The 27,253-nt window shown below is 41.2% G+C and overlaps 1 long non-coding RNA gene across 1 annotated transcript in view; it reads left to right on the top strand.

Moving 5' to 3' along the window:
- Positions 1-4,362: 4,362 nt before the first annotated feature.
- Positions 4,363-27,253, top strand: part of LOC125334020 — a 28,265-nt gene continuing 5,374 nt past the window's right edge. The window contains exons 1-3 of the long non-coding RNA XR_007207051.1: positions 4,363-4,566; positions 5,579-5,737; positions 20,867-21,073. This is a non-coding gene — a long non-coding RNA (uncharacterized LOC125334020). The remainder of the gene's footprint in view (positions 4,567-5,578; positions 5,738-20,866; positions 21,074-27,253) is intronic.

Below are 27,253 nucleotides of genomic sequence, written 5' to 3' on the forward strand. Positions count from 1 at the left end.
GTGAAGGAAATTACATTTTGCTGTTATATTTTAAACATGGTAGCATGAAATGTTTTGACAATCCCTACCTTTTATTAGTTTAGGTATTCAGTTCTAATGAAAAGCTTAATAATAGACCTTGACCAGCTCTGCAGAGAAAACACAGAGGCTGTAAATGTTACAGAAACAGTGTTAATGAGTGAAATTAGAAAATTAATACTTTGTAGGGAAGGGGAATAGCATGCACACCCTGCTGCCTGCTCATTGAGTGGAAATAACAATGCAGCCCCTCTGAAATAGATAAACATGCCGAGGCTGGGCTGAATTGGAGCGTGGAGGGTGCAGGTTCTTGCAGGCTTTGGACAGCAAATACATCTCTTTGGATGGTAGATGGAAACATGGCTGGCAGATCCAAAGCAATGCAAATTGGAGGAAAGAGTTTTAAAATGCTTGCACATGAGGATGTGTTCAAAATGGTTGCAAGAGTCATAAGGTGTTGTATGGTTGAGGACCACTTAAATATGTTTTCTGAATTAGGAGATGTAAAAGAGTAAAAAAGCTATAAAATGAGGGAGTAGGTTGTATTAAGGAGATAATAATGTAGAAATTTGCTAAAATGAGGAAGTAAATGAACAATGCTATATGCTTCTTTCTCTAACTTATCTGTGATGGCGACAGAAATACTTAAATTAAATTGAATTAAAATGAGCATATCTTTTTATCCAGCAAACTGTTTTCCAATTTTCCTTACACAAAGCTCACCTATTGCACAGATCAGAGGTGATTTCTTCATAGTATTCTATGCTGGCTGTGCCTGAGGCAAACTCTTGGGCTTGAAGAACTCTTGATTTCTTTAGGAGTGGTAAATTAGGTGCTTCCATCAATGTATTTAGATGTGAAGGGCAAATAGGTTTGATGAGGATGTTATACTACATGCCAGTTTAGGACTAAGATATGCACAATTCCTGTTTTACCATCCAGTATCTCTTTGTATCATTAATGACATCTCCAGAATTTCAAGTTTAGTGAAGGTTTCAAGTGAAAGATGTTTTGATATTTACAAGTGTTAAACTTGATATTTTTGTCCCAGATTTCCTTTCCCTTAAATATATATCTACTGCTTACTCTCTTGTTTTTTTCCATCTAAGGTGGAAAATGAGTTTAAAAAACTCATCTGATGCTGAGATCAGAACCAGAATCTGTGTCCAGTGTATTGGTTCAGAGTGAAATTTGACTGACATTGAACTGGGTGGTCCCTCGTGATAGCTGAAAGTGGCTACTAGGAGGACAAGAAGACAAGGCTTCTGAAGTGTGATTCCCCCTGCTGATTTTTAATACAGATATTTTGTTCACTGATTGAGTTTTCAGGGAAATCACACCAAGTCCAACTTTTGGGCTACAGACTTTCCCAGCCTTTAAATAGTTATAGACCTAAAAAATATCTTTTTATTCACTCTTAGCATGGTTTATACTTTGGCTCTCCACAGAGCTGCTTTTATGTATTCCTGGGGTCAGAGAGGGATGAATAGTCCGTGACATTTTTCTTATGCTAAGCAGACAAATATATTATGATCCACCATCACCAGGAGCCCTGTCTGTGGATTCTGCACCAGCTGAGTGTCGTGGTGTGCAGCCTGTGCACGCTGAGGGAGCTGCTCCTCCATGCAAAGCCAGGGACAGCCCCAACGTTTGGTCCTGCTCGCTTGTCCCAAACAATCAATTTATCTGTGCAGCCACACTGATGCTCCAGCTAAACTTGCTGCATTAATTATATCTGCCCTGAGCTTACAAGCTTTTAGAGTTATTTAGAACATAAATTTTGCAAGCTTGTAAGCCAGCAAGGGGTTTTTCTTCTTCCAAGGTATGCAACTTGCAATTAAATTAAACTGCCAGGTACTGGTCACTACAAAAACTCTCCTTCAATCTGTGGATTTAAGGTAAAGGACTGATATTTCTAAGTTATTGAGTAGGTACAGGGAGTGCTTATACTTTAAGGCACTTTGTGTTGGCGACTTTCTGTCGCTCTCAAGATGGGACTTAGTCAAGTATGTTCTTGCCAAGGAATGTGACAGAGACATTTTCTTCAATGTATTCCTTTACAAGTTAAAAGCATGGACTGAGATGCATTATGCACATGTGAACCTGCTCTTTGGTCTAATGTGCACTCTCTTGGTGTTGTGAGTAGCCAGTGATGGAGTACTTGGGCTCTGACAGAGCTGTATAATTTTAAAAAATGCCTACTAATCATATACCACAAATTCTATTTTAGAATGCAACAGTCCATGTAGTGGTGCCTGAGTGTACTTAAGGAATGCATAAGGTCTCTGTTTGCTCCCTCAGGATGAGGTGAAATGTGTAGTTTGGGAAACCTGAACAGAGAATTTGTGAAGAGATGTCACAGAGACAGGATTATCCCTGACCCCATGTTAGAAAGTATTTCCCAGGAAACTGAGTATAATTCTGTGGGATTCTGGATGCTTCCTCCTGTGTTTCCTTAAACTCAGTCTGTGTGTGGATAGTTTCCATCACCGTGCCTGAATTTTTATATTAGTAACCACACTTAATCAGAGAGGGTCTTTAATTGGAGAGTTAAAGGTTATGTAGGTGTTCCTGATGAAGTAGGAAGGAGAGCTTTTATCCACCAAGTATTGTTTTGGGTCAATAATTAGTTTGTGGTCCACCAATGTAAAAAACCTACTATTCTATTCAATATCTATTTTTGATGAAAGATTTCATTGCTGGTTTAAATTATCTGGCTTCTGTTTAACCTCTCCCAGGGGTTCAGCTGCTATAGGAGAAGAATGTAAGACATGTTATATTGCTCATTACTTACACACATACATATTTGAATATTTTGGTATTTCAGTCCTATCTGTTGTAGGGACTTTGTTTTAAAAAGTATCTTCTTATATCAAGCCACATTACACTTCTTGATTGTTCCAAACATGAGTTCTTAGCAAAATAAATGGCAACAGAGCTATAAACTGAACTGAAGAGAATTGCTTTTAATAGAAACCTTCAATCTCGAGTTTTCTGCAGAGCACTTGTGGAAGACAAAATCTGGAAAATGAGCCAGGCTGAGACAGCTCCAGAAAACACCTGTGCAGGGACCTACAGCTTGAATGCCATCAGTGTCTCCTGTTAAACACCTGACTGAGAAGGTCAAGCCCTTGTGTACCCCAGTGTAGAGTGTGAGTTTCTTTCATATGGGGTAAGCATTTATGTCTCTTTATGAAGGGATGCTGTGAGCAGGCAGTGCCAGAGAACTTTGCTCTCACAAAGGGCAGCCTCTGCAAAGTGGGGCAGGGAGAGTTGCAGGAGTGACTGCAAAGGCGAACCTAGCTATGGCTCCTTTCGTCTCTGCTGATTTCTCTCCTTCTCTCACCCCTCACTCCCAATGTAGATCCAATTCCTTAAAGCAGCTGCTTGACTTCCAAAAATGCTCAACCCTCCTGTCTCCTACTGAGAGGAGGAAACGGTTACTATGGATTCACTGCACAAGAACAGATGCATTTCAATATGTTGGGTACTAACCACATGGTTAGTGCTTCAGGTTTTTTAAGTCCAGAATAGGATTGGCCCATGGATAGCACAGATAAGGCTGCCCTGGCTCCGAATTCCTTGCACGTCATTTCTGATACTATAGAGGGTGTCAGTGAAAAATAACAGGAGAGGTCTGAGTCCTCCTTATTCTCTTCCTTTCCTGGTGTTTCACCGGATGTCAGACTAATTAAGGGCCCTAAGAGAGGGTAACGCATTCAGATGAGCCAAAGGCTCATCTGGGGCTGATGCCACCCTCAGTATATAAAGAAATAGCCAATGGATATATGTGGATTAGGAAAGTGAGGGCTGGGAAGCTATGGCAATTTACAGCAAGAGGAAAGGGGATTTTGGTGATTATGCTATTTACCTGTTAATATATTGCAAGCTATTAAAGGGAAAAGAGTGCACATTGTACATGAGAGTTGAGATAAACTAATTTTCACACTTTGGGGAAATTTGAGTGGGGATGTGAACAGTGTAGTTTGAGCCCTCCTCTATGTGCAACGTTAGTGAGTGAATCGTTAGAAGCATTTTGACATTCTGCCCATGCAATCCTATTCACTTCAGCTCATTTCTAAAACCTGATTCTGTGCTCTGGTGTATTCATTCTGAAGAGAGTCGGGGTGGACTGGGAATAGTTTCTGGATCTTTTCCTCCATCACTAACTTCTATAGGGGCTCTAAATAGAAATGTAGCATACTTTGGAGAAGCACATGAAATGTCAGTTCTACAGTGCTGTCATTCATAAGAACTCAGTGATGTTATGGTAGTCAGTTCTCTAAAATCACACTCATTTGGCATTTCTCTATTTTTTCATCTTTGCAGAAAATGGTGGCTGAGAATCAACCTGTCTAATTTGAGTGAGACCTTCCATTAAGTGAACAAATAAGCTCTCTCTTTCTGATTCTCATATCTTGAAAGGTTTTGAAAAGTCCTTTTTTTGCTAACATCACAAGGCTTTACAGTTTAGAAAGCCTAGAATTCAAAGCTTCATCTACATTTTTAATCTACAAAAGTAAATCTTCTGCACATCTTACATTTCTGGTAAGTGGGTCTTTTATTTTATCCTCCATTATTTCTTTCGATTGGAGTTTTACTGCTGTGATCTCTAAAGTAACACAATTTATTTTTTTCATATATGAAAATGTGTTTAAACACTTGTCCATCTGCAAGGACATTTATTTTGTAGTCATCTTTATAAATCAACCCAAGTACTCTAAACACAATAGCAGGTGAATTTATAAGTGCCCTCAGTGGGGATGCAAAAAGATTTGAATAAATCATAGAATTGCTTAAGACTAGAGGTCAGGCAGAAAGAGGCAGAAAGCAGGTTATTGGAGAGATATTGCTGGGAGAAGAATTAACAAAGGTGTTTCCAAATAATACAGAAATACCCCAGTCAGTGTGTGGGACAGGTGTGCCCCAGGCAGAGTCACCTGCCCTGGAAGCACCATGAGGACAAGTGCTCAACAATCAGCCTGTGCCCAGGTTTGGCACTGGGTCTGCTGTGCTGGCAAGGATGGTGACAGCTGCCTTGCAGGCTCAGGGCAAGGGACGTGTGCGGCTCGGGCACGCGGTGGCTGTGAGGAAAGGGAATTATTGTTCTTGTCTGTTTCTGACAGCTGCTAAAGAGCCTGTCCTGAGATGCTCTGGGAGGCTGTGCTGCAAGGAACAGTGTCTAAATACAGCATTTCACTAGGCTGTCCCTAAGACAAGGCTCATGAGCCCACCAGGACCAGCCCTGTGCTCTCTGGGAGTGGCACAGCCAGTGCAGCCTATGCCACGTGTGTGCAGGCTCCCTGTGTGATTCTGGTCCTGTGCCACATGTAATATATCCTCATTATCCTCATCCTATGTTTCAGAGGTACAGGTTTGTCTTGGCTAAATTCCTCCTTCTACTTAAGTTATATCTTCTCTGAAAGGTTGTTGGAGAGCAAGAGTTGGCACCCACATTTCTTTATTTGGATACCATTTAATTGACTAGTCTCTTCTGACTTTTTATACAGCATGACTTCCATGTGTGACTTCCTTTTCATTCTTTTTCTGACATGAACAGGATGTGATATGCTCCAAACAACATCTGAGGCTATCAAAACACAATGAATAATGTCTGAAAAATATAAAAGAAAAGGAAAAAATGTTTAAAAGATTTAGTTGCAGTGAAAGAGCATCTCATCTTCCTACATGATTCTTGGCCTCTGAAGATTACCTACAGGTGAGCATAGGAATGATCAAAAGTTGCCCTTTCTTTGACAGTCAGGACTTATTTCTGTGTCTGCTAAAGCCCTTTGCATGTTAATGCCCTCGCCCTTTGTTGGCCTTCCCTTTTTCTGTGGCTTGGGCAGGACAGCTGTAACAACTTCACTGAAATGTCCAAGAGCAGAATAAAATCAGTCTTGTAAAGAAATGTTAGTTTCTTTATCCTTGTGGGATTGTGCGTATATACAATAGAAGGGAGTTCAGTGTTCCTTACTGGTTACTTAGTACATTACCTTCCAGCAGCCTCAGTTCACTGAGGCACTTAAGCATGGATTTAATTTTAAGCACAGAATGAAGTGAGAGCCAGTTGTCAGCTCTGTGCTTTTCATCTCCCCAGCTCAAATATCTTCCTTGCTGCTCTGATCATATCTTCCACTTACATATTCTCAGTCCTCTATGGCTTCCTATCTTGTCACACGTTTCACATACCTTAATCTCACCTGAAGAATGCCACCCAGTTCTTCCTGTCTACAGGGATTTGCCTCACACAGAGACAGTCTCTTAATGCCACTTGACACTGGCAAATTCCCTTGACCTGCAGCACATTCCCTTGTCTGAGCACAGGGTTGCTACTCTTCTTCCCTTGTCCCCGTTCCCCACCCCACCACGAACCTCCTTGGTGGTCCATTGCCACATCTGCCAGCACTTTCCCAAATATATCTCTGTCCTTATTCCTCTCACTCATCTCCCTGTTCTTTATCATAATTTAATCTGAACGTATGATGTGGCTTAAAAACTCCAGAACAACAGGTTTCACAAAGAATTAAATTCTTGAAGGACAGGGTCAATATTTTTTGTAAGAGCTGTGCGTGCAAATTCAGGTGCAGAGGTCAGGTACAGATCTGAGCTCCAGCTGCTCAGGGTGGTTCATTCCTGGCTCTTGCATGGAAAACAAGCATATGGTTTGAGGAAAGGAGCCCCGTGGAGAGATACCAGTGTACACAGTTTGTCATTTGCATTTTGCTTGCTTGTAAATGTCTGAGGATACTCCGTGTTAGAGCTGATTGGAAAGACTGATTACATCAGTTTGTTATTGAAAGAAGATATTTGCAGAGGACAGCAATAATAAAAGCTATTAAAGCTTTGATACATCCCACTTTTCAAAACTGCAAAAAATTTCACCCTTTCAGATTTTTTGTTTCCATCTTTTTTCATCTTTCCAATTTTAACATAGTAAAAATAGTAAAAACCCTGGTGAATGACCATTAAAATTTTTATTACAACTTTGACGCTAGAGGACAGAATTTGGTCCTTCATGAAGTTGTACTACTATTCACTACCAGTAATGTAGTAAATCAGTTCACTCTTTTATGATAAACTGCACTTTAATTCTTGCAAAGCACTGCAACTTCACTCTACTGAAACACTTTTTCTCTCCAGCAAAGCTAATTTCAAGTCATAACTTGAATAGCCTTACCTTTGCTTGTTGCATCACTTGTTTTTCGGTAAGTGCTGCTGGGATTTACTGTGACTTGTTAACATTACTTCCACCAATTGCCTGTTTAAATTGTATTATTCAGATTGTAACATGACTGAAATGACAGGAATTAAAAATAGATTCTCTTCTCTAGGGCTCAAGACCTGGAACCATAAAATAAAATGCCTTGAACACTTGTTAAAAGCCTGGATTAATTCTAAAATTCATAAATAAAGCGATTGCAGCAATTAACTTCATCTCTCTTAAGAGACACTAACTCTACAAGTTAATCTCTGAAGGTTCTTTGGAAGTATTGCCCACAGCACGAGGTCTCAGCAGAGTCCTGTCCTACTTGAGAAGTTCGGGCTCACTGACGCAGGATGATTTCCAGCTTATGCTCCTAGGAGTCTACATTTGATTTTGCTGGAAATATGCTATGGGAACAAGAGCCAAAAGCAGTTGTGGTACATAATCATTAGCAAAGGCTTTTATAACCTTTTTAATAAGTCAGCTCTGACCGCATTTCCAAATGTGTCACTGCCACGAGCAAGTTACTTTGTTTGTGACAATTAATTCAAAGCTGGTAACAAACTACTGGGACAGTTTTATCTGAGATTCTGCTCATAAATTTGAGAATGCCCCATTTACCAAGTGACCAGTTTTACTTAAATATTTTTCAAACACTGCTTTAGAGAATTAGAAAGACCAGGAGAGGGAGAAGAGTTGCCATTTCTGTTTAAAACACGAGTGAGAGGTTTTTAATGATCTTTAGTCTGCAGCTCCCACGGGGTAACTCAGTATCGCAGCAATGTGCTATTAATTAGCCAGCTTGGATAATTGAAGCCATGGCTGCATGCAGTTCAATGTGAGTGACAGAAGCTGCTCAAAAGGCAAAATAAAATGTATGTGATACAAAGTTGCTGAGCTCCCTGTGCCTCTTCAGCCTGTAATAGGTCCTAGAGCGGGCTGTTTAAAAATTGGCTCACAGCTGTCCACAGACCATTGTGGCACTGTTGCAGTCCTAGAAGATACCTGAAAGCTACTGGTCATATACTTCACTCCAGAAAAAGAGCTAACAAATAAATCCCGAAAGAGCTGCAAAGCTCCATACTATAACTGAAGAAGCAGCTTAAATGTTTTGTAGCAAAGGAACAAATGCCTGGTTTTCCTGGCAGAGGCAGGAGGCAGATGCACACCTTCACATTTGCTCCTGTTCTGGAGTGAGCTGGCCAGTCCCAAGGCAGCTCTCATCCAGGAGCCAGGGATCTGCAATGCAGAGATGAGTATAACTACCTTCAATTTTACAGATCAGAAAGCTGAAACACAAAGAGGTAAAATGAATTACCCCAGATCTGTTTTTCCCATGGTACTGTTGTTTATAAAACTGGAGCTGGTCCATGCTAATTCTTTATCCAGTTGGCTCTGAAGCTTTTCTGTCCTGTTTTGTGCAGCACATCTTTAATCACAGGTGATATATTCTGTGACAGAGCCTGATTGTTTTGCATAGTGGGTAGATAGAACAATAAAGTGAGTGTGTAAGGACTCAAGTGCAGCTCCTCATCACAATTACTTGGCAGTCATGCCTTGAGCTCAGAACAGCCTGAAAGATAGTCTAATTCTTACTAGATTTATCACTGGTAAAGATGTGATTGCTGATCTCACTGCAGGTTCCTTCTGGTTTTTAAGTGATTATTTTGCTTAAAGGCATGAAGTGTCCCAGTACTTTCTATCAGTTATAAACACTATTTTTCCCCCTAGGACCCAGTAGAACTTGTCATAGATGTTTTTTCTGCCATTAGGTTCTGGGAGGCCATTCTGGCTCACTCTCAAAAGCTTGGGTTTAGTTACATTTCAAAACCAGTTTCTCTATTTTTTATAAACCCCAAATGCCCTTGAAGAACATTAATTCTCTGCAATTTTCCATCTAGATTTTATCAAAATGTATAGCAAACACAAAGTTAAATTCCTCTTACAGATAAAAATGAAGGACATATGGTTGAAAAGGACATATGGATATAAAATGTGCATATTTATACAAACATATTCTGATCAGCTGAGATTATCCTTTTCTTTCTCTTGTGACCAAAAGGTGATAAGATGCAGAGGATATTGTAGCTCCTACACAGCCAGATATGAGCCTTGCAAAAGGCATTAGGAAGATTTCCCTGAGCCTTGGATCAGGTCTTTGTTGCTGGGTGCACATCAGTGAGCAGTTTGGGCTAACTTTAACCACGTGTAAACCCCTTGTAAGCAGCTGAAGACACAAAATATTTTCATTGTAATTTCATTTCCATTTTGAGTGTGTACTAAACCACTAAATAAATAAATAAATAAACCTATGCAAAATAAGCTTAACAAAAGAGAAGAACTACCTGTGCAATGGATTCATAAGGAGATGATGATGTGGACAGAGAGGTTTGCCTGTTGTTTCTGATTCAGTTCCCAGGGAAATTAGTAGGAGATCACTCTGTTTGGATGTGAACTGTGCTAGTCACCTTCTCTACCAGCTTCTGAGATCCTCAGCTAATGTGTAAGTAAACAACTCTGCTAGTAAATAAGTGTGCTAGAGCCTGTAGAGTTACACCAGCTACAAAAGATGAGGATCTGTTCCTGAAGCATCTGCCTGTAACATCAAATATTCAGACAGCCCAACAGTTTAGCCCTTTGAATTTCAGAATCTCATAAAGATAAATCTCATAAAGTGTTCTGCTGTCAGGTTGTAAACGTGGTCTGTGTTTTTCTTGTGCTGCTTGTATTTTCTGAGAGGATCATTTTCATAGTTTAATAAAGAACATTCAGGTCCATGATACACCTTCCAGCAATGCTATTTCAATATACTGAAATACCTCATCAGTGGCAGCTTTGGATTGAAAATGGGCTTTTGTGGATCATGGGGAGTATTAAAAAGAAGATGTTTTCTTGTCTGTATGTTCAACGGCTTTCTAATTTTTCTTGTTTCTATCAAGTAGCATTGTAATTTCTTGTATTGGTAGAGCATTTTACAAATCACTAGGATTTAAATTTTCTTCCCAGTCTCTTAAAAAAAAAAAAAAGAAATTAAATGCAGCCAAACAAATTTGGAAGATTTGTACGCTGTTATGGGCAATAAGGAATATTTTGTAAGCAATTTCTGCTCTGTTAATACCCAGTAAGAGTGTCTATGTGTATATTGTATGAGTCCCATTTTATTTCCTTTCTACCTTTAAGTGTTGTTATTTTTCATAAGTAATACGATGTTAAAAAGCCACTCCTCAGTAACAGAGAGGAGAAAAAGAAGAGGTATTAAAATAATGAGCATTTTCTGGTGAAGCAGATTGTGTTGCCAGCTCCCATTCCATGGAAGGTGAGGGCTTTCCAGCTCTCTCTTGTTCTCAGCAAAACCTGTGGGGCTCAGTGGCTCCTGAACTGCACCATCCTGGAGATGTGCTGTGGCTGCTGACAGTTGTATGTGGAGTGCTGGGAAATCTCAAGAAAAATAGATTTATAAGGAATCTGAACTCCCGACTGCAACACTTTGCATCAAGGTGGTCTAAGCATTCACGAGCTCAAAGCTCAGCTCAGTATTTAAGTAAAACAGCCACAAGCTGTTATTTGGAAGAAAGGTATGAATGAAAAGGAAAGAGCATATGATAGATGCCATCCATCCTCTCTCCCTCTCAAACTGAGATCTGTATTTCCCTGCCAGGCCCCTTTCTGGGGACAGGCTGGAATGGGCAGAGTTCTGTGGCTTGGGGGCTGGTAGGCTGCTGAAGGTGCCACAGGTCAAATCTCACTTCTGCACTAGATGAACACAAACCTTCCTTATCTGTTCAGCCATGAGATAGCAACAAGTGTCCTGTGCAGGGCCAGGAGCTGGAGTTTGATGATCCTTGTGAGTCTCTTCCAGCTCAATATGTTCCATGATTCTATGATCCCAAGGGTCAGCAGTGGATTTATGGTAAAGAAAAAGGGAGGAATGGTATGGAGCTTCTTTGCAGGAGGATACTTCCAGTACAAGCTTCTCCTTCCAGAGCCAGCACAGGGTAAGCAGCTGGTAGGAAAGATAAAATCAGAGAATTCCAGGCTTGAGAAGCAACCCAATCCTCCTCCTCCAAATGGGATAATTGCACCAGTCCTGACAGCTGTCTGTCTAATCTGTCTTCAGAGATCCCCAGTGATGGAGACCACTCTGCCTCCAGGTAATCTATTTTTTCATATCCCTTTCCATGAAATTATTTTCTTGATACCTATCTTGAATATTCTCTTTAGTGCTACTCAACCTATTTGACATACAAAGGAAAAAGATTGTTCTTTCCTTGCTTTCATAAAGTGCTCACAGTTAAGCACACCCAATCTTTTCCTGTTTGATGTTCATTTTGCAGTGCATTGTGTGTACTGCTAAGGATATGAAAACAGTCTGAATCCACCAGCCAGCTCAGAAAGTGTCAGCCAAGGATGCTAAAAGGCCTGAAAGTTTGGAGAAGTTTGGACTTCAATTTACATGACAAGCTTTGGCCTGGGTCCAGCTGTTGCTAAAAACCATTCTGGTGTGCAGACAGTAGCTTTAACAAGCTGGAGAGATGGGCTGCCAGCCAAGCTTTGCTGGGCACAGGCAGAAACCTGTGCCACATGCTGAATAGGAAGGGCATGAAAGACAGAACACTGATGTCCAGGGGCCCTGGACATACAAGCAGGTCATCTTGGGGCTGGACAACACCCAGAGAGCCAAGTAACGTTTGGTAGCTGACATGGACACAAGCACACCTTGAGACACAAAGATACTGTGTCACACCCTGAAATGACACAAAATACCCCAAAAGGCCGGGACACACTCCTGAGAAGTGATCTTGGTCTCTTGGGACTGCAGTGTGAAGCTGTAAAGTCAGTCTCAGTCCCAACTCTTGCCCCTCAGATGTGAATATACAAAATATGGAAGCATATTCTTTGCTGTCACAACTCATCTGTAAAGCAGATGTTTCTTTTGGGGAATTATTCATGCTAAAGATCACACTTCAAAGTAAACAATAATTGTCATTTGTTCCCTTTAAAAACAAAATGAAAGCTGGAAATCAAATTAATGAGTACATTTCCTCAAGGGAAGAGACAGAAGAGGGAATATGATCTTTTTGGTATATTTGTAGCAAATAGTTTTAGGCAAATATATTGATTCCATGCTATTTTCACACGGACTTAGGTAAGAGGGATATAAATAACAGTAAGGGGAGTAAGAGTAATTGCAAAGCAGGATGGGACAGGAGAAAGAGTACAGAGGGGCTGAAATGAGAAGGCTGTAAGGTCTAGAGGGTGAATACATTTGGGCAACATAGACAGCAGCATCCAGAAGGGAAAAATAGTCCATAAATTTGTAGAAATTGCAAAATCCTGCACCACCAGACAAAGCCAGGCAGGTATTTTTAGGGCAATACAGTAAACACAATGCTGAGAGGCTTGGCTATATGTCCTGCATTATTTTTGTAACCCTTGTTCTGCATCTGACACGTCTTGGTGTGGGCAGGCTGGGAAGGCTGCAAGGAGAGGCTGAAACACATTAGGTTTTCTTGTGGGTCACTGCTTTGCAGCCTCCTGGTTAAGACTTCATTTCAGTGAGCTCCTATGACTCCACAGAAGCCCAGAGCAGTTGTGTTTCAAATCACTGTATGATTTATCACCCAGACCCATTTTTACCTAACTTGGGTCAAATGCAGGATGAATGGGAGCCTCTAAGTGTTTATGAATAACCTGGGAAATCAGAGCCCTGTGTGATACCCTTCTGGGACTCACGGGCTGCTTTGCTATGAATAAATTCAATGGTGCCAAGGCCCATTCCCAGGCACCAGACCTGAGCTGTGTTGCTGCATTGCCAGGATACTCCTTTTGACTGGTCTGCCATAGAGGTGCAAAACCCTCTTTTGGCTGGTTTGGATCCCACAAGTCTGTCCATCTAGAAGTCTTCCACACGAAATATTTTGAACTCACTGACCATGATTTTCAACATTAATATTTTGTCACATAAATTTCTGGTCTTAACTGACTATATGCAATATTTCAAACTCAAAAAATACCTATTTTGCATTTATGTCAGCCACATAAACACTGATGTATGGACCTACTTTCCTGTTTATTGTTACTGAAAGTTAAGAAAATATTTTGAAAAATGATACAAACATTTTGATTCTTCATACATATCTCTTCTTGGAAATTCCTTGGATCATTAATCAATTATTGGTACTTCCCTGTACCGGACTATTCGAAAAACTATGAATGCATTCTGGACTCAGGCTTAATCAAGACTTCTCATCATCAGTTCAGAAACTTGTACCCAGGGCTAGTGCAATTACTGTTATGAACTTTGAAAAGGGTAGTTGAATGCTATAGCCTTCATTAAGTTTTGATAAATGCATCCTCTTCAAGTTTGTATCCCAAAGACGTTACTTTGGCTTGGCTAACTCCAGTGAAAATGCTGTGTGTTGGATTTCTCAGGATGAGTATCTTGGAAGGTAGGAGGGAAACACAGGTGTTATTTAGATTTTTTAATTTATTTGGTTTTTTTAATGTTAAAGCTGACAATTCATGACATATCTGTGCTCATTCTATTTCCTAGTTCCTAAAAGCAACTCCCCTCTTGATCCGATTGGGGATTAAGGGTATGGTGTATAAATTGTTACATGACACGATGCTGGATAATTAAACAGCTGCTTTGCACAGAGCTCCCTCATTCTGTGATGAAGCAGATGTTTCATCTTTCTGCTGATTTCAAGTGTTCCTCAATAACATATAATATACATCAGCATTAGTCACAGCTTTAATGTGTTGGTGCCTTGCTAAGTGCGGATCAAAGCCCGACGCTCGGCTGGCGGAGGCTCCGCACGGGCAATTAGCGCCGCGGAGGCTGCTCACCCCATCGCCGTGAGTGCCAATCAGCACATCCTCCCGGGCCCGAGCAGCCAGAGCAGCTCCCCCGCCTGACACCGCAGTTACAGATGTCAGACACGATGCCATCATTTGCATTCCAATAGCTGCGAGTGGGAGCGCAGCATTACAGGAGGAGCAGGAACAAGAGGGATGCACAAGTGGGAGTCGCCTTTTGCCTCCCTCCTGCAGCTGGCAGTGACAACCTGAGCTGCTCAGCTCCATCCTGAGCCCTCAACAGCCACCGCTGAGCACACTGGGGTGAGAGCTCATGAGTGTGCAAACAGGGAAACCAGAATCTCTCCTGTGTTTTCCTTCTGTGCTATCAGAAACACCAAGCAAATCCCAAACGGTGGGTGAGCTGAATAAAACAAAGTTATCAGGCCAAGTGATGTACATTCCCCATCAAGCTGGAAAGATACTCCTGTATCACTTTTCTGCCCTCTGTTATCACTTCATTTAAAGATGACGTGCGTGTACAGAGCTACAGTGAGCAGGTGCATCCCTCGGGGTAAAGCCCTCCCACCCTGCCCTGCTTCTGGTGTCTCGTGGCTGATGCTGAAGCTGCTTCCCAGGGCACTGTGTCAGGCAGCTGCTAAAAGCCTGTGGTGAAAAGAGGAATATTATAAATATTGGGAAGTGATAGCCAGGGTGTCCCAAGGACGTGTGTATGTATGTGTTAGTCAAGCAAGACAGCCTGACCCCATCCTCAGTCTTCAATCAAACAGTGCTTTCCAAAGGTCTGTCCTTCCTCAGAAAAAAATTTCCATTTAGTTATGTGCTTCACTAGGATAAATTTCATACAATGTGGAGCTTTTTGGACTTGCAGACTTTTTAATTGGCCCTGCTAGGATGTACATGTTGTTCTTATTCCCAATTTACATTATACATATTTATACCCATTTCCAGTATATTTATAAGGGGAATAAAGTTTGTATTTCAATCCATACTTACTCCCAGATGGGAAAATGCCCATGAACTTCTTGTTCAGGGGATAAATGGGTATTGTAGTACATGGTCCACGTTCTGCACTGATACTGATCTGCACTGATCCAGCTCCCCCGACACTTCGAATTAATGTACGTCTTTGAAATTGAGTGAAGGAGATGTGCCAAATTGAGAGCCTGGCTGAGAGTCTGGCTTATTTTCTAGAGATGTTGAATATTCTAAGGCTTGCACAGTATCTTTCAGTGATGTAGAAGAAATAACTGCCTTAGGAAGCTTCTCTTCTTGTCAGAGAAAACATTTTAAAATTATTGTGTAACATGCCCTTTTCTCCATCACATGGTCCTCATTTTGTTCACCATTATTTTTAATGGACCAATTTTCTCTCTTCCTTTTCATCCACTGAGTCCTTATTATTATTATCATCATCAAATTCTTTGTGGGCTGCCAGCATTTGATATTTCATTTCACTGATTTAATTATCTCTGTGGCTTGTTATGGGCCTGATTATTTTTATAGATCTCCAAATCCTCCTTTTTACCAAAATGCTTACATGCAAATCTGTTTGCTCATTGTTTCTACGGTGCTTGGCTCTTGGGCTCTTTTGTACCTTGTGTTTGTTCCAGGGAGTGTTTTAAACTGATCAGATTTTACAGCTTCACCCAGTGAACATGGGCAGAGAGGTAACACGGCAGGGTCTTCCCATGTGCAGGTGAAAAGATGTTACACTGGTTTAAGTAACCTGATTTTGTCTTCTGAGCATCATCACCATCTTCGGAAACTTGGGCAAGGGATAAAAGAGCAGAGGGTCTCCATGAGCCCTTCTGAGCTAAGGGGATTTTTGCTGTCATCTCTACTGTCGATTGAACAGTTCCTTCCACGGGCTGCTAAGATTTTCTGCCTGAAATGACACTCTAGGAATGACACAAAAGGAGTCCTCACTGGCATCATACTTTGAAAGCTCCTGCTACAGCCTTCATTGTGTTTTTCCAATCAGCTCCCCCAAACCGTTGCCCTTTATCCTCTATTTTTATGTTATGCAGAATATTTGACTTATTAAAACAGCACCCCAGTGGCTGGCCCCTCAATTCTCAATCCTCCAGCAAACCAGGCCAGCCATGTGCTGTCAAGAAAGATCTTGTAGCTGTTGGTCTTTCAGAGAACCTCATCCCAGCTTCTGCTTTGTGCTGACTGGCCTCCTGTAATTGCAATTACTTTAGGAATAATGATATACACACACAGGGACATGCTGTAATTTTGTGAGTTTCTTGGATCTATTATAATCAAGAGTCCATAAATAACTGCTTCTAATACATTTGACTAAAGAAAGTAATTGCTATTTAAATTGTTAATTTATTGTATGATAATTAAATGCTCAATAGGTGAGAACATTTTAATGGAAAGTAACTTAACACAGTAAGCATATTTTTAATAATTATTATTTGCCTGAAAGGGATCTGATGCAGAAGTCATGTAATGACAAGCTCTAATTGATGTTTTTAAAGTATATTTCTTGTGGATAAGTAGTTATTTTATTGCACATATCTCTTTCCCTCACATGCACAGGTTCCCAGTTGGAGGCCCTCTTCTGCTTTATTTCAGTCTGTTCTTCCCTGCTTGGGAAAATTCTCTCTCTTGTGCTTGTAAAATAACCTGTCACTGCAGCACAAAGCAGGATATGAGCAGAGGCAGGGAGCTGCTGGCTTCTCCAGCAGAAGAACTTCTAGTTTTAACTTCAGTTGACTATTCAGCTTTAGGTTTTGTGATGGTACTGGCTGCAAGGCCAACAGAATACTGTTTCTACACAGTCAGGCTTAGAGTGTGAGCCAGAGAAACCTTTGGAAGCTCAGTTTCCTCCAGAGACAGAAATTAAAGTGACAGGGCAGGGCAGGGTATCTTTTTTGCAAACATCCTTACAACTTCCAGGTCACAGAGGTACACAGGTGGTCCCTATTGTGTCACATCTCAGAAGAGAAAGTTTGTAACTGGGATCCTCTTGGACACATGGCCATTGCTCCTGTGGTGATGGCACAGAGCAGAGCTGGGAACTCCTACAACAGAGACCTTCTCACCTGGGAAGTGTGCAAGATGCCAGCTGTTGGCCTGGAGTAAAGTGAGGGTGCAGGAAGAAAGGATAAAGTCCATTGTTAATAATTTCATTATGGGAGCTGGACAGTGGGACTGGATGTGGTTCGGGAACTGTGGTGGTGACCTGACTGTGTTTTAATCAAATATCCTGGGAGGAGTTTGAATTGGGAGGAGGTAGTATCAGATTTAAGGACTGGGGGAGTAGACAGCTGATCTTCTCTCCTGGCAAAAACATTTTGAGAAAGTCTGTGCTGACCTTTCCTTAGCACTCCCTTGCTGTTCATCTTCACACGTCTTCACCTCCCTGTGATTCGCTGGCCTCTTTTGCAATCACTGGGCAATGAGTGTTCTTATCTTTTTGTGAATTCAAAGAGAGATCTGAGACTAAAATGAGCAGTGGACAGGAAATAGATCTGTTGGTAGCTCTGGTAGGATGAGGACAGCCTTTATAAAGTCATTGCACTTGCCTGGATCTCTTTTTTTCCCATCCATAAGACGGAGTTAACTATTCACATTTCCTTCATGAAAACTATTTAGTATTTTCTGTTGAAAAATCCTATATATGTTATAAGTGTTAATCATTTTTGTCACTCAGGCACCGATTTAGGAGTTTCTGGAGTACTCCCACATGTTGAGAATCACACCTTTCTTAAGGACGAGAATATTAGATCCCAGTGCTGAACTGGGCTAATTTGACAATGACATATTTTTCTAGGATAATGCCTCAGATAGATCTTACATAAGAAAATGAATTGCATTTACATCTAGAAAGAACTATGGATTTTACCTGTTTCAATCCAGTATTCCTGCATTTATTGAAGGAATTTACGTGTGTTTATGGTAGAGTTTCCAGAGAGACTTTGTATCTTCCTGTTCTGTACCAATGATTAATAACCTGTTGACTTATGTAAAATTCTCATTTCCTGGATTTTTTTCTTTTTTGCAGGAAAAAAAGTGAAATTACTGAGGAGGTTTTCTTTTTTCTTTCTTTTTTTTTTCAGGGTGTGGGTTGGGGGTCAGGTGGGGGGTTGAGTCAAAAGTCTAACAACCCATGAGTCTTACAACTCCTTGGTTCCTGTTGCTGAAAGGAGATACCCATAATTATTTAATTAAGAAAGTTGTTGAGGTGGGTCCTTAGGGATTTGATCTAATGAAGATGGTGCTTATTCAGTAAAGGACAAATACTTTAATACCAGGTACCATCCCAATGAATTATCCAGCTTGACTTTTGAATAGTCACTATTAACTGGAAAGAAAAAATCATGAAATGTCAACAGAGCAAGCTTGAATGCTACCATCATAATCTGCTCATGCTCATTCATCAAAATTAAACTTTAATCCATGTGTGGGCTTCAAAGGGTGTATTCAGAAGGTGCACCTTCAGTCCAATTTTTATTAACCAATGGAGAAACATCTGATGGTCTCAGAATAGCAGTCAGTGAGCAGGAAGCCACCTTAGGGAAAGAATGAGGAACCAGTGGGCAAAATCTGACATTCAGACCACTGGATGTAGCCTAAATTGTCAGAGTGAAAAAGCCAGTAAGGCCAGATTTGAAGAGACAGCAAAAAACTTTCATACAACCAGCTAGAAGAGCTTGAAAAAAATGGATACACTTCCAGATGTGGAAATACTTCTGCAGGGCTGGCAAAAAATAAACTTTAAATCCGGACCAACCTGCGAACAAATTACTCCACTGTTTAACTTATTATAATCATCTTGATAATTAGGCAGGGAAAATGTTAACTCCTTAGCCATGAAGGACCATCTGGGGATGCCAAAGTAGGTCATTAGCTAATAAGCCCCTGTAAGCTCAGGAGAGGGAAGAGGAAGGCTGAAGAGGGCTGTTGGTAAAGGGCAGGCAGGAAAGCTGTACCACCAAACCACTGCCTCTCCTGGCTTCAAGGGTTTTACTGCCTAGGAGAGTGCTGAGTTTCAGTTCCCAGGTATTTGATTTGTCTTCTTTGGGGAGACTGCTAGATTAGGAGCCAGAGAATTAGTTGGCAGACCTTCAGCTAATTGTAAGCAAGGAAGCAATCCCTGAAAACCACAGATTAATTCAGAAATGTCTCATCATAGAATATGAAAACACTTTTCCCCTTCCTCTCAGCAGCAGCTTCCTACTTCAAGTGTTAGGGAAGAAACTACAAACTTGTTTGAATCACAAGCAAAACTGTATGCTGCCCCCAAAAAGGGGAAAGAAAGTATTTTTAATGCTTATACATTATATAACACATAAGTATATATCATTTAAAAGGACATTAGCAACCTCACTTATTTTCTCATTTTGTAGATGATGCGTTAAAAGGGAAAATGCCACTACTGCAGTTCTCTTCTTACATAAAGCAGATTTGTGCTCACAGTGCCTGGGCTCAGGTCTGGCACACTGGAGCAGCAAATCCTGCTTGCCAAGGAGCAGATTTCTTTGCTTTTCCGTGAAGGCCATTGCCAAAGGTTCTTGGGCGGGGTGACCCAGCAGGCAAAGGTGGCACAAAGGGAGCCTGGTGGACTCTACTCACAGCTTCTGTCATGTGCCATGGCTGGAACAAAGTGGAGGCTTGTGGTAAGCAGGCAAAACTTTTGCAGACCTGTATTAGTGCAGACAGGCAGTGCACACATCCACCCCACTCTTGATTTACATCTCTCTGAAATATCCTTTGAATGCAGGGGATGTAAAAAATGTGGTGTCATGGAAGGTCTGCTTTGGCAGCTGAAAGTCAACCCCTCCTCTTGCAAAGATTAATCACAAAAGGTGTGTTGAGTTTGATTTGCAAAGTCTCTTACAACCTGGCACCTGGAGCAGTAGCCAATGAGAGAAGCTGTGAAGGAAGCACCTTGTAAGGGGATGGCCATGGAGATGAACCATATACAAAGTGCAGGAAAGTTAAATTGCAGCTGCTAAACCTAGGAAACATCCTTGTATACAAGGTATTCTATTTAATGCAATTGACTATTTATACACTTCCATGTGTTGCAAAACACCCTGCAATATGTTTTCCAAATCACCCTCCAAAGAAAATATTTTTTTTTCCATTTTTTATTTTTTCTGATGCCTCAGGATTGCCTGCATCTCACGGTACTGCAGAGAAAAAAATAATTGAGGCTTTTGTGGGTGTTGTAAGTACAAGTTCATATTCAGAAATGATCCTCACCAGGAGGGTTTCAACTGTAATTTACTTTTGACTTTTGGTGCGAATCTACCTCAAGTATTTTTTCTAAGAGCTGCATACCTCCTGTGAGTCCCTGTTTGTATCTTGATCCAAAGAAAGGGCTATAACTCTTCACCAAAGGTCCTTTGGTTCCTTTGGAAATGACAACACTCAGTGTTATTCTTTCATCAGGAGAGCAGGCTCTGGGTCACCGCAGTGACCAGGGCTCCTTATGGTGATGGAGTTGAGGAACCCTTCCCAGTGCAGGGGGTCAGGGACCTGCTGCAGGCTGGACACCCCTTCCATGCTGGCCCTCCTCAGGACATGCCTGCACCCGCTCACTCCGGGGTCTTCTCACTCTCCAAAGGGGATTGCACCTCTCCACGTGGTTCCCTTTTCTCTGTGTGACTCCAGACCAGCACTGCTGGCAATCACCAGCACACCTGAGCTCAGAGCTGGTGTGTGGTTGCTGCCAGACTCCCGAGCCCATGGGCTGGGATCCTTGCACAAATGTTGCTCAGGCGTTGTGAGAGATAATAACAGATGTGAGTCCCACAGAAATAAAGCCAATACTGAGGCTTGCTCCTTTCTTTTCAATAGGCTTTTGGATTTCAATTTTATGGTGCAGAAACTCCGCAGGGAGGAAGACACTTCTCCCATTCCCCATCATGAGGTGTTTGTCCCAGCCTGCCCTTGCCAGGTGTCTGCAGCTGGGGGAAGGAGCCAGGGCTGTGGCCAGAAGCACCACGAGTGGTGTTGAACTGACCAGTGAGGAGATGGTCACATATTCAGCATGGAAGCTTTGTGGTAAGTCAGATCTCTTATTATTGTTTTATCATATATTTTGAGCTTCATATTTAATTCAGGTCAAATCTAAACTACTAAACAGAGCTGTTATGCAGCACGCATATCAGATAGATGAAGTGTGGTTTAGCACAGCTCTGACCTAGTTACTTCATGCAATGTTTTCTAAAAGCAAAAATTGAAATCTTTTATCTGAACACGAAATGAGTCTTTGTTCCCCTGCCTATTGCAGCACTTTGCATATATTTGGTTTCAAAGACTGATGAAATTTGCCATTCTAAATCTTTCACAGGTATCATAAAGGTTTGTCTTTGCTGGTAACCCAACCCAAGAGTGTTTAGGCAAAAAGAATGTCTGCCATCAGAGGTACACAGAGTGATCTTGACATATCACATGGAAGAAAGACAGGACCGGAGTTGATAAACATTAATAAAACATTAAAAATAGCTAGATGTTTTTAAAAGAAGTAATTCTATTTTTGTTACTGTTCTCAAAAAGTAAAAAATAAGATATTTGCAGGAAAGAAGAGGCAAACCAAAGTATGGAAAGTCAAGATATTTGAGACTCACAAAACACAGATATGTTTTTCTAATCTTCCTGAAATAAATAAATACTTCCTACCATCTATAGCTCTATAAAGACTTTAAGTCTGAGAAAGAGAAAACAGGTAATAAAAATCTCTTTAATTTATTTAAATTTCAATTTACACTATTTTAAAAAATAGATTTGCTCTGAATTATTAAGAAATCTATAAAATAGCTATGGGGGTTTTTCTAAGTTTGAAATCAAACATGGGTTTTAGTAATTAATTTTCATTATATTTGATTTTAGAAATCCTGACAGGTTCTGGTTACCATTAAAATGGGAAAAGTAGATGTAGAATGAAAGCGATGAAAACCAAAATGCAATGTTCTCCATTCAACCCTCCACTGAGTTATTGAGAAAATTAATATTTATTTAACCCCCTGACTTTAGAGAAATAGCTGGGGTTTTGTTATAAAAAAATGATGACAAACTGTCAACTAGGCTGTATCAGTGAGTGTTACATGAGTTATGGGGCAGATTCCACCACGAGAGCTCAGAGCTGCTCATCACTGCTCGGCAGGGAAAATGCTGATATTCCAATGGACTGGCTTGAGAAACACTGGGTAATTTGTAGCCCTTCAAGATGCCCAGTAGTTGTACTCAGAAGCAATATAAATGGGAGCTGAGATAGGTGGAGGGGATGAGGATTCCATCATTCCCATGAGGGGAATCCATTGGGATGGTGCACTCATCGCACAGAAACACCTGTGGCTTTGCAGGACACAGCATGGACCAGTGCAATTTAATGCTTCCCACAGTTTCCATTCCATGCCTTCTGCTGGGCCAGCCTCTTTCTCCTCTTCTTTTTCAACTCTTCTTGCCACTTTCCTCCGTTCCTGTTTTGTATTCCTGACACCCTTGAAAACGTAACACTTGTTACTCCAGTGTGTGAAGCACTCAAACCTGAAACCACGCCATGGTTCCTCTCTTTTATCTATTATTTATCAGGAAGGCTTTTGAAAGCAATGATCAGTGTTCGACATAAAGACTGTATGGCTCACAAGACAGCACGGCTCAGACATGTGCCAGCTCAGGAAAGCTGTGGTGGCAGAACAGCAGTGCCACAAATGTGAGAGAAAAGCAGGTTATGGGAAGTGTAAAGTGCAGAAGCTCTGCCCTGGGTCTGTCTCTGTCGTCCACAGGAACTGTTGGATGTGGGAGGGGCTCATCGCTTTTACACTAAAAACTGAAGGGAGAGGCAAACAAAATACTCCATTAATGGCAGTATGTTGTTATTTAAGTCAGTAGTGCAGGGTTATTTCTGTGGTAAAGTCAGCTTTATTCAGATTTACCTGCTCCCTGAGACTTTAGGTATGGGGGACAGCCAATAAATAGCTCATGAGAAATTGCTGCCTGTGCTACTTTGGACTGGGCCTGGCACTTATAAAGGTGTGATCTGAAGAGAAAGATCAGGAGCCTGCCTTGGATAGTGCGTTGTGGTTCCTGGCCCCTTCTTATTCGCAGCAGCAGAACCAAAATATGGCTGTGGCCACCACCCTTTATTCCCCACCCCTGGCTCCACCACCTGCTGTCAAGGATAATAGCAGAACGTGGAGGAGAATTCTCCAAAATATTGGCCTTTCTTGAACTGTCTTCCCTGTGTATGGAGCTATAAAAAACTCAACCCAACCAACAGCAACCTGAGATGGGCAAAATATTGACTGAGTGATTCATCACTTGAAACAACTCTCTCCAGCTCCTTGCCTTACCAAGCAGCTCTTAGACTTTGCTGCCATTTGAACAAGGCAGAATTCTGCAGAGAATATATGAATTCCCAAGAGGTCTCTTCAAATCTAGTTTTATTTGAACACTAAAATTCAGTAGAACCCAGGTTGTCTGAACTACTTTTACTTGGCTCCATCCTCATACTTCTTTCTGTAACTCAGAGGCATGTCCAGCTTGGATATGGAGCAGAAATGAAGAATAAGACCAGACTGGGAGCCTTCACTGAGATTTTATTTTGGCTTCTAGCATTTGTGGCTAATACTAAGAAATTAGTCAAGTTGGATTTTTACACTTCACGTGTGATTATGCTGGGCATAATTCTGCTGTCACTCATGCAAAAATAAATACTGAAACTAATGCAGTTATATGAAAATAAAACTGATGTAAATGAGAAGAGAATCGGCCCCCCTGTGGATATGAGATCAGATTACTACCATACTCCTATTTATACTAGAACTCCTTTATACCTCTGACAGTCAAAAGTGGTTTTAAATTGGTGGAACAGTGATATCCACTCATTTTAAGATGCCTTTGTGATTTATGAGCAGTGGCAAAGGCTTTACTGTAAGTGTGAATAGAATTCCCTGTTACCAGAGGCAAAGTGTTGTAAGGAATGTGGGGACGTGGATACTCCTGGTGTCACCACAGCCCTCCCTGCCCTCCTGTGCCCTGCTCCCCTCCTGCCTCAGACCAAGCACCTGCACCAAGGGCACTGCTCCACTGATGTCCAAGCTGGCATTGGATTAAACAATAGTGACACGTGCTCCCTGTTCCCGAGGGGGGAGCGCCGTGCTGTGCAGTCCTGTGTCCATGGCTCAGCACATGGCAGGAGGGCATTGTGTGACCAGACTGAACCTAAAGCACAGAACTGGTACTGAACCAGAGTTACTGCACTCATCAGTGGAGACATCCATGAGCTGTCAGCCAACAGGGTTTGCTGTGTCCCAGTCTGCTCAGAGCCACCTGAAAGTAAAATGCAGAGCAGGAAAAGGCTCTTGCTGGACCACCAGGAGACTTAGGGACAAGCAGGATGTTCCATAATTGTTCCTGTGATATTTCTTGTCAAGAAAATATATAACCAGATTTCTTTTTAAATCTTCCAAATCCTCCTTTGCTTTGATTCTGTGTACAAAACTATCAGACTTTGGGTAACATGCTGCTATGATGACTCTTGAAATTTAATGGCAAGATGAAGTGTCAGATAAAGAAACCAGAAATCCTGCCATCTTAGAAGTGTCTCAATGAAGAGCTGAAAGAGTTCTCTGTCTCCTTGAGGAGCAGCCCCAAAAGGAGCAGCAGGTTAAATGACAGTCATGGCCTTTCCCAAGCAGAGGATCACGCTGATGTTTTGTATTTGTATTGGGACCCTGTCCCTGACCCGAACACAAGAGGAGTGAAACTGTGTTTAGTCGTTTCCTGTCACATCAGGGCACCTTTCTAAGCCCATGGGATCGCTGGAGTAGATAACTCAGGTGAACACGTGGAGGGCTGGGAGATGTGCTGCAGCTCCAGGTGAATTTTCTGCACAGGCAGTGACAGTTCCCGTGCTGCTTCAGGATTGCCTCTGATAAGCACTGGCATTTTTAAGTGCTGCACATCAAAACTGCTGAAGTATGAGACAGGCAACAAAAAAATGGAAATTGGATAAACACGTGAGCACGTGACTCTGCAGAGGCTTGAAGCATAATTAGCTGTAGTATTCTAATGATCTATTTACAGAGTATATACAAAAAGCAGCATGTTTATACATCGAGTTTTCAGCGTTAGGAGCTCTGCTGTGATTTGTTCTCTGGAAATGTGGTGCTGCAGCCTCTGATTTTATAATCTGTTGACTGAACTCATGGATGCCAAGTACGTCTCAAGATTATCTGTGTTTGGATGTCAGATTATATTTTTCAGGGAACACAGCTTCCATTTATTCTTAGCTCTGCTGATGATTTTCCCAGGTTTCTGCCATATGCTACGCGTCACAGATGAGCATTTTGCTGTCTGAAAATGTGACAACTCTGTATCCCGTTTAATAGTTCTCTCATGTCAGTATTGTCATTAGCACTGAATTACAATAGTGGGTATTTAAGCACCAGATTATGGCATCCAATATTTGTTAAAATAATAAATAACAAGGGCTGACATTTTAAGAAGAGTCAGTCATATTTTAAAAACATCAGTCAGTCAACAAAGTCATAAAGACTGATTTAGTGACTAATTAAACAAAGTTTGCTGAATGGTTATGCCCACCTAGATAAACTGCAGTTTTATGCATGTCTCATTTTGGGCTTTATGCAAAATTCACACACACTGACAAAATGCTGTTGAAAAAAATGTGTAGATAATATATTTAATGAACAGTTTTAAGAGCTTGAAGATTAAAAACAGCAGAAGATTTATAAACTCATATTCAGAATGGATGCAGATATATTGTTGTGTACAAATTATATATTAGCTGGCTCTCTAACAGTTTATGAGAAATAGATATAATGTGTAATACTGTGCAAGGTTAACGTTGATCAGTTCTTTTGAAACCACATTCTTGTCCTGCTGAAAGTAAACACTCTCCTTAGATTCAGAAGTACAGAGAAAATAAGTGGGTAGTTAGATAAGTACTATGCAAACCACGGCCTTTTAAACTCTAGAGTCAAATAAATGCATACTGCTGAATGATAGCAGTCATTTTGTGCTACCATTTCCCTGGTATAATATCACCAGCCCATTAAAGAAGTGAAATTTAAATCCCTTTAAAAATGGAGATTATTTATGTGCCTGAAATGACATACTTTATTGGATTAGAAATACAATTCCAAATAAGGACCTGATTTGAACAATAATTGCAAGTTCCTTATGATTGGAACAACAGCCTTGTTTTTCTGCTGTTTTGCTTCCAACCTTTTTTCTCTCTCTATTTTTATAAAAATTTCTCTTTCAATGTCTTTCCAGTGCTTGAACCAGGAACAACACAAAAACAGTAAGGGAAAGAGTTTCAATCAGCTGGTGGGAGTTTGTGGTTTTTTATCCTTTTGAACATTGTAACCCAAACCCAATCATCAGCAGCCAGAGCTCGCTCTTTTTATTTCCACACTGTGATTTTTAAGCAGACCTAAACATTTAACTCATGTGAGTGAAAGTTTTTCTTATGGAAGCAGCTCTTCTGACATGTTCAAGTTATTAACTTTGCTTTACTTTTGTTTGGGATGATTTATCTGCCTGTTCTCACAGGCTGCTGGGAGATGTCCAGCCTCTTCCTTCATGGCAATGTTGTGTTGATTAGAAAAGCTGCAACAAATGGAAAAATCTTGCCCATGGTTTTAGTCTCATCATCTTTGACATGGCTCTTCTCTAACATTGCAATAAAATCTTAATATTAGGCCACTCTTTGGGTTTTCAGGTCATACTCAGCACTGTATGCTGAGCAAACTACCCCTAAAAAATGTGGGGATGGGGAAGGGAAGAAGTAAGAACAAAGAAGCAGAATCAGTGCTGGTGTTGCTGCTGTCTCCTCTCTCCTGAGCAGCTGAGGGATGAGGTTATTAATGCAGGCTGGAGCCATCTGACATTTCACGTGAGTCAGAGCAGGAGCTGGCAGCTCAGTGGGAGAATAGATTTGCAATTAGCAAATATTTTAATGTGCACTGGCGTGTCCTTTAATCAGCTGTGCTCCCAGACTTTTCCTGTTTACTTTTCTGTGAAGAAGGTTTGTTCTTGTGAGAAGGTTTCTCTGAGCAGATTCCTCTGTTGGCAAGAAGGGGATGGAACAGCAGTGTCTGTCTCTGTTCGAAGCTCAAGGACACAGGTACAGACAAATATTGCACCTCCCAAGAAAACCCTCCTTCCCTTACAAGGTGCCCAGACAGGGGACAAGACTCTGTGGCTGAGATG

The sequence above is a fragment of the Corvus hawaiiensis genome, chromosome 16 (genome assembly GCF_020740725.1).
Source record: "Corvus hawaiiensis isolate bCorHaw1 chromosome 16, bCorHaw1.pri.cur, whole genome shotgun sequence".
NCBI lineage: Eukaryota > Metazoa > Chordata > Aves > Passeriformes > Corvidae > Corvus > Corvus hawaiiensis.